Below are 8,401 nucleotides of genomic sequence, written 5' to 3' on the forward strand. Positions count from 1 at the left end.
TGAAACTAGTTTTTCCGGGAGGGGAGAGTGGCATCTTCCCAGACTGCCCTTTCCACAGCCCCAGGCCCATCCTACTCCAGCCTTTGGTACACAGGTGACAGGACCAAAATTGAGGCATCTTCCCCACATCCTTGTACCCCCTTTAACAATCCACCCAATGCTCTAAATAATGTAGAACGACAGAATTCCTACACCCAGAAGAACACGCTCCCTGGGCAGTGCTGATCCGCTGCCAGTGGGATGGAACCATTGAATTGAGTCAGCCAGAGAAGAGAGAAGCCTGGCCTAGTCTTCTTAAACCTCGCTGCCCTGCACAGCCACTGCAGGGACAGAAAAAGGTTTCTGTTTACACAAAGAACGAGATACCTAATAGTCCTCATTTGTTGGGCCTACCTGGGCTCAGTTAATGAGGTGAGCAGCTCTCCAGGGGCCAACAAACCAAATAACTGAAATAATCTTCAGATTTTGATTTCAAGGTCATATATGAGCTACTTGACCCGCCAAGGTCATTTGTCAGACCTAGAAGGCAACTGACTCAGGCTGGGCCTGCAAAAGCTTATCCACAGGCAGAAAAGTGGGCCTGGGCCTCACAGGGGGGCTCCTCCTCAGTCCCCTCCCACAAGTGCATAGATTCATGTGGCAATATTTATTCCCATTTAATTGAGACACTATTTTAATTTCAGATTGCTCGGGTTTAAAGCCCAGTGGGCTTCTCTGCAGCTCTTTTTCCCTAGTGCTTCTATGGAAACTAATTGCTGTTAATATCCAATTTTGGCATTATTATTCGTTAACCAATTATGGATCCCATAGCCTCGGCTTTGCTGCTCCCTGCCTTTGCTGACTCCTGCGGTTCTGCCCAGCTGTGTCTTCCACTGCAGCTCTCTCCTGCCCACAAGAGGCAGTGAGCACAGACATTCTGTCTGTCTGTCTGACCCAACCTGGCTGTCAGGGTGAAGGTAGGAGGGTATTCTTCATGGCTTTTAACCCCATGGAGGGAAATTTCTGCTCTTAAAGTACATGACTTTATTTTGTTGTTGTTGTTGTTGTTGTTGTTGTTGTTGTTTGTTCGTTTTTCTGAAACAAGGTTTCTCTGTGTAGCCCTGGCTGTCCTGGAATTCTGTAGATTTGGCCTCAAACTCAGAGATCTGTCTGCCTCTGCCTCTGCTTGGATTAAAGATATGCACCACCACTATCTGGCTATAGTTGTCTTTTTTTTTTTAAGGAACTAGAAATTTAAAACAAATGTGGTGGTACACACCTTAACTCAGCACTCAGGAGGCAGAGACAGACAATTTTTTGTGAGTCCAGGGCTATCCCAATCTACATAGCAAGCTCCAAGTCAGCCAGGACTACACAGTGAGATGCTATCTAAAATAACATGTTTTGAGAAAGAGTCTTTCTATTATGTAGCTCTGACTGTCCTAGGACCCTGATGTGTAGACCAGGCTGCCCTTGAGCTCCCAGAGAGCCTCCTGCCTCTGCCTCCTGAGTGCTAGGATTAAAGAAGTGTACCAGCATGCCTGGCTAAAACTTAAAATTTAGAGCCAGGTATGGTGGTCCACACCTGTAATCCCAGAATTTAGAAGATGAAGGAGGAAGAGATCCTTAGGGATTCAAGGCTAGCCTCAGCTACATACCAAATTCAAGACCAGCATGGGCTACATGAGACCCTATCTCAAAGGAAGGAAAATAGAATATTAAGTCACTATGTAGCCCAAGATGAGCTCAAATTCAAGATCCTCCTGCCTCAGCCTCCCAAATGCTAGGATTGTAGGCACGAGTCACCACCCTTGGCTCTGAAGCTGTTTTTGAAGTAGTGTTTTTACACCAGAGAAGGGAAGTTATGACCCGACATGACGACAGATGCTTGTGGTACCAGCACTCAAGAGACTGAGGCAGGAGGATTGTGAGTTCAAGGCTAGCCTCCTGAGCTACACAGTCAGACCCTGTCTCAGAAAAGGGGGTAGGGGAGTACCCTCTAGGCTCAGGCTTCCTCCCTCCCCACTTCCCATCTTACTTTCCCAGTATTCCTGGTTACCTCTGACTGATCCAAAGCCACTGCAGACGTTACAACACCGCAGACTCAGAATGCTCTAAGAACGTCATTAGAAATCCAGGTTCAGAGATGAGGAGGAGCCGGGCGATGGTGGCGCACGCCTTTAATCCCAGCACTCGGGAGGCAGAGGCAGGCGGATCTCTGAGAGTTCGAGGCCAGCCTGGTCTACAAGAGCTAGTTCCAGGACAGGCCCCAAAAGCTACAGAGAAACCCTGTCTTGAAAAAAACAAACAAACAAAAAAAAAAACAGAGATGAGGAGGACAGTCTCCCTCCCTCCTGGCCGGAGTCCCCACTGAAACCTGGAAACCCCGTCTGACCTTCACCACAGAATGCTGCTTTGGGGAGCTGGTGCCTGTGAGGGGCAGGAGCCTTAGAAAACCAACAGAGCGCTTCTGCTTTGTCATCTCTGAGAGATGCGAGCTCGTAGGCTCAAGGGAGGAAAGAGCCACTTCCCAGCATCCTCTGGAAACAGGAAAAGGAGAGTAGGATCCCTGAGGTCAGCAGATTTCTTCTTTGTCTGCCTCCCTCTGCCCCCTATTTGGAAACCACACTTTGTTCGCCAGCGTGCGCCCTTCCGATCTCCCTTGGAGTTGAAGCCTCCCTCCCAGGCCACCTGGAGGACCCAGCTTTTCTGAGGCAGCTGGCTGGAAGCTTCCACTGCCTGGGACTCCTATGATCAGATTTTTCATAGTGGGGAGAGTGGGTGGTGAGTGTGGTGGAGGGGGAGTTGGGACATTGTGAAGAAGGTCCCTTACGCATAAGGCTCAATAAACACCACCCAAATTGGATGTGATTACACCAGCAGCAGCTGTTCGCCTTTTCCTGCAGAAAGGCTACAATTATGCGCAGGGCCTCTTAGGCAGAGTCTTCACAGAATGGTCTTTTAGGGCAAGAAAGACTTCAAAACATTTCTGGGGTCATGCACGGAGTTCAGCAGGTAAAGTTGTTCACCCCCCACCCCCACTGCTTCCTCTTCCCCACCACGGCCACCCCTAAACTTGAGTTTGCTCCCTGGGACGCACGTGGTAGAGGGAGAAAAAACATTTTTATAATATCATTTTATTTTATTTTATTTTATTGATTTTTCAAGACAGGGTTTCTCTGAGTAACTCTGGCTATCCTAGAGTTTGCTTTGGAGACCAGGCTGGGTCATGAACTCAGAGATCCACCTGCTTCTGCCTCCAGAGTGCTGAGATTAAAGACGTATGCCACCACTGCCCAGCTTTTTTTTTTTTTAATTTCTGGTTCATTTATGTTCTCAGCCTTCCTCAGCTTGGCTAGGTGTGTGGAGCTGTGTTGTCAAACACTCTGCACACGATAAGGACACCGACTCCATGCTACTTTCCCCTGTCCCAAAAGGAACTGCTAAGAGGAAAAGTCATCTTTCCATTTCCTGAGAACAAGGCTTCTTCTGTTCAAATCTCACTGGTTCATATCTTGTGAAAGACCTTCCCCGTTGGCATCTGCCCTCTAAACATAAATATCAACAACAATAAACTTCTGGGCCCTATTCCCCTCTCCCAGCCCCTTCAAAACATGTATGTCCTTCGTGTTCAAGAAGTGTGAGGAGGGGCTGGAGAGGTGGCTCAGTGGTTAGGAGTACTGGCTGTTCTTCCAGAGGATCCCAGTTGAACTCCCAGCATCCACACGATGTCTCATGACCCATGTATAACTCCAATTCCAGAGGATCCAACACCCTTTCCTGGCCTCCGTGGACACAGGCACACATATAGTACACAGATATACATGCAGGCAACATTCGTACAGATAAAAATAGCATTTATAAGAAGTGTTAGGAGGAAGAAGACTCCAGGGTGGATTATTGCTGGAAGTCTCTTAACTTGCTCTGTGATATTTTTAGCTTAGAAGAGGCTCTTGCAGACAGAAGGAATAACCATAGTGATTTCTCCTTTTCGCTTTAATGTAATTTTTAAAGTTTTATTTTTATTTCACGTGCATTGGTGTCTTTGCCTGCATGTATGTCTGTGTGAGGGTGCTGATCCCCTGGAACTGGTGTGTGAGACAGTTGTGAGCTGCCATGTGGGGGCTGGGAGTTATACCTGGGTCCTCCGGAAAAGCAGCTCATGCTCTTAACCACTGAGTCATCTCCCCAGCCCCTCTTTGTGCAATTTTTTTAAGATTTTATTTATTATGTATACAGTATTCTGTTTGCATGTGTATCTGCAGGCCAGAAGAGGGTGCCAGATCCCATTATAGATGGTTGTGAGCCACCATGTGGTTGCTGGGAATTGAACTCATGGTCTTTGGAAGAGCAGACAGTGCTCTTAACCTCTGAGCCATCTCTCCAGCCCCCTCTTAGTGCAATTTCTAAACTCACAAGGAGCCCAGGAGTCAAGAGCACTAGCTGTGCTTGCAGAGGACCTGGGTCCAACGCCTATCAACCACACAATGACTAACAACCACCTGTAAACCCCATTCCTGGGATCCAATTCTCGGGCCTCCATGAGCGCTGCACATACGTGGTGCACGTATATGCATGAGGGGCAAAACACTCATACATACACACAAAGTAAAAACAAGTAGTTAAAAAGTTACTGCACAAAGTGATGGCTTCCTCATGGCCCCTTCCTCCAAACATGTGATTATAATTTGTTCCTGATCATCTCCCTCTGCCGCTGCCCTCCCCCACACTAGGTGTTCATGTCCCCTCAAAGTCTTTGACAGGAAGTTAGGAACCCCCAAGTTTTTAACAGAAACTCCCATGATTTTGACTCCATGGCAGGTGGAGTCTCCTCTAGACTAAGGATGCCACGACTTCGAAGGTGTAAGGCCAGCCCTTTCCTGTTATTTTGCATAACTGTGAATTCTGTTTGTATTGCCTCCATGAAGCATGTATAATTAATTGATACATAGGAGATAATGTGACCCTGAAAGCCTACTTCACCCTACCAGCCCAAGGCAGACCTTGAGTAGTTGGGGAGAAATCAGCTCTGGCACTTGGCACTGTTGGCTTGGTTCCTCTCCTCTGAACCTAAGGCCCTCTGTCTACCTGACTGCCCAAGCCTAACAGATTCATCCTGTTCAGCAAGGTCAAACCCAGGAGCAATTTTTTGTTTGTTTGTTTTAGGACAGGGTTTCTCTGTCTAGCCCTGGCAGTCCTGGAACTTGCTTTGTAGACCAGCCTGGCCTCGAACTCATAAACATCTGCCTGCCTCTGTGTTACCTGAATGCTGGGATGAAAGGTGTGTGCCACCACTGCCCAAATAAGAGTTGGGTGAGGATTTCCAAGGGTTCTACTCTTTCTTTTCTTTCTTTCTCTTCCCCCGCCTCCCAGCAAGATTTCTCTGTGTAGCCCTGGCTGTCCTGGAACTCCTGTTGTAGATCAGGCTGGCCTTGAACTCAGAGATCTGCCTGCCTCTGCCTCCCAAGTGCTAGGATCAAAGGTGTGCACCACCTCCACCACCACCTGCCCTCCAGGAGCAATTCTTTAGAACAAGAAGCAGAGCACACTGGGATTTCTGTAGTGCGTGTGAGAAGCTAGCAGAGCCACTGTCAGACCAGAGCCCCACCAACCTCTTGGAAAAATTTGCCCTGGGAAGAATCGCTTGTCTCACCCCCTTCCCTTCGACTCCTCTAGCAGGGATTTCTGCAGCCTGGAGGAATATCCATCCACCAATGGCCCTAGGCCAGCATGGGAGGTGGCAGTGGTAGGTCTGTGGCCAGCCCCTCCTGAGTCCCCGCCTGTCAGGCCTGTCGGGTCCAATTTCTGAGTTGCTCTTCACACTGTTGACTAAGATCCATCCAAGGCAGCCTTGGGACACAGCTAGGAAAATTACTTAGTGTGATCCTGGGGCCTTCCTTCATTTTTTTAAGCCTCCAAGTTATTAAGAAGCAAAGACCCACCTGCACAGCAGTGTAAAATCCTGTGCTTCACGACATCCTCCAGACTGTGGAGGGCACCTTCCAAACATTTATTTTTTAAATGATTTTATGTAGACCAGGCTGGCCTCAAACTTATAGAGATGCACCAGTCTCTGCCTCCTGAGTGCTGGGATGAAAGGCGTGCGCCATCACACCCAGGCAAAGGGATGCCAGTGCTGTTTCCACCTGGTTTCAAATCAGGGGGCATCTCTCACTTGTGAGGCAAAGATGATAGCCACAGAGACTCCCTTTCTTCTTTTCCTTTCCTTTCCCATTATTTGTTTGTTTGTTTGTTGAGACAGGATCTAAATAAATTTCCCAGACTGGCCTTGAAACTCACTCTACAGTCAAGGCTGGCTTTCAACTTGTGATCCTCCTGCTTCTCAGTCTCCTGAGTAACTAGGATTACAGGCCTACACCCCTAGGCCCTGATGAGTCCTGTGGTTTGAAATGTTGTCTATGTCTTCTGGTCCTGAATTCAAGTCTCTGTGTACTTCAGCATCCAAAATTAGCTTATGACAAAAGCTGGAGTGGCGTGTGTGTGTGTGTGTGTGTGTGTGTGTGTGTGCACGTGTGTGTGTGCGCGTGTGTGTGCGTGTGTGCGCGTGTGTGTGCGCGTGTGTGTGCGTGTGTGTGCGCGTGTGTGTGTGTGTGTGTGCGTGTGTGTGTGTGCGTGTGTGTGTGTGCGTGTGTGTGTGTGCGTGTGTGTGTGTGTGTGCGTGTGTGTGTGTGTGCGTGTGTGTGTGTGCGTGTGTGTGTGCGTGTGTGTGTGTGTGCGTGTGTGTGTGCGTGCGTGTGTGTGTGTGTGCGTGCGTGCGTGCGTGCGTGTGCGTGTGTGTGTGTGTGCGTGTGTGTGTGTGTGTGTGTGCTTATATGCATGTGTATCTCTATGCATCTGTGTGTTCGTTTTAGCAACTACCATAGCATGAGCTGTTCTAAATACACTGCCCCGCTCCCCCGCACTGCGCTGCTTTTATCCCTAGCCAACCACCAGAATTTCTTCTCTCCTTTAGAAAAGAAGATACAAACATTAAAAAGAGCAGCAGGTATCACCAGACTCTCCTCTCCCAGGGACTCCATGTCAGCGAGCAATCAGGGGCCTGAAGAAAGTTCCCATGGGGAGCCCTTGCTCCCAGGTGTCACTAATTCTGGCTTGAAACCCCTCCCCTCCCCGCCGCCCCGCATGCCAGGTATCAAACTAATGACCCTCCCATGCCTTCTGTTTTCCACTGTCTTGGTTAATAAAGGTTCCAGATCTGAACATCTCTGAGACCCTAACCCTAATCCAATTAAAGCCTGCTAAAGCAACTAGACTAGGGAAAGACAAAGAGGTGGAGAGGTTAATAGCAGACAAAGCCTCCTCTGACAAGCGAAATTAGCCTTGCTCACCTCCGGAGAAATGTTAAAAGTAGATTACTGAGGCTACTGCTGGTGATTGATGTTTGCTCAAAATTCTAAGTAGCTGTGCCCCCCACACACCCATGTTAAATGTTAACCTGTAAAAGAAGAGTAGTAACTACGGGGAGAGGAGTGTGGGAATGGGATGGGAAGGAGAGGAGCAACTCTTTCTCCTTCTGCCTTTGCTCCTTTCCCATCTAGGAAAGGGCGGGGCTGGTCAACAGAGGAGCTGGATTCCAGGGTGAGAAAGGAAACAAATGAAAACTGCCACACCTGACCTTAGAAGACCAAAACTGGGGGTCTAGACAGGGGACCCAAAACAGGGAGCTACCTAAACAGGGGACCAAAATAAGGAGCTACCTAGATAGGGGAGACCAAAATGGGGAACAGGCTAGACAGGAGGACCAAAATATGGAGCTACCTAGACAGAGGGATCAAAACAGCGAGTTAGCTAGACAGGGGGACCAAAAGGGGAGCAGCCTAGATGGAGAACCAAAACAGGGAGCTACCTCGAGACCTTCTTGTTTCATATATTTTTGTGACTAAATCAGAGGGTGACTGTATCCCAATGTCACAGTAACTGACACCGGGAAAGCACTATCTCCACCCAAAAACTTTGAGTGTTTTGACATGATGGAATGATTGGGATCTTCCTCAGCAACCATTGGTGAGGATTTGTTTCCTGTGAGTAAAAGTAGAAGGCTTATAATACCAGACTGGGGATACAGAATGTGTATCTAGCATGTACAAGGCCTGGATCCCAACCCCTGGGTGAAATAAAACTGGGCATGGTAGCATTCACTGTAATATAGCCCTTGAGAGGTAGAGGCAGGAGGATCATAAATTCAAGGTCATCCTTAGGTATATAGTCTGAGACCAACGAAAACAAAACACACAGAATAGTTTGCATTGCAAGCAGATGGTGTGCGTTATGCAAGCTTGTTGGTAGATGTCAGTGTGGAATTCAGTCAAGGGACCAAACATCAGTGGCATAGTGGAGCACTAATCTAAGAGATAGGGGACAGACAAGGACAGAAAGGTGGCATGCATCTTACCTTTAAGGA

The sequence above is a fragment of the Microtus pennsylvanicus genome, chromosome 15 (genome assembly GCF_037038515.1).
Source record: "Microtus pennsylvanicus isolate mMicPen1 chromosome 15, mMicPen1.hap1, whole genome shotgun sequence".
Taxonomy (NCBI): domain Eukaryota; kingdom Metazoa; phylum Chordata; class Mammalia; order Rodentia; family Cricetidae; genus Microtus; species Microtus pennsylvanicus.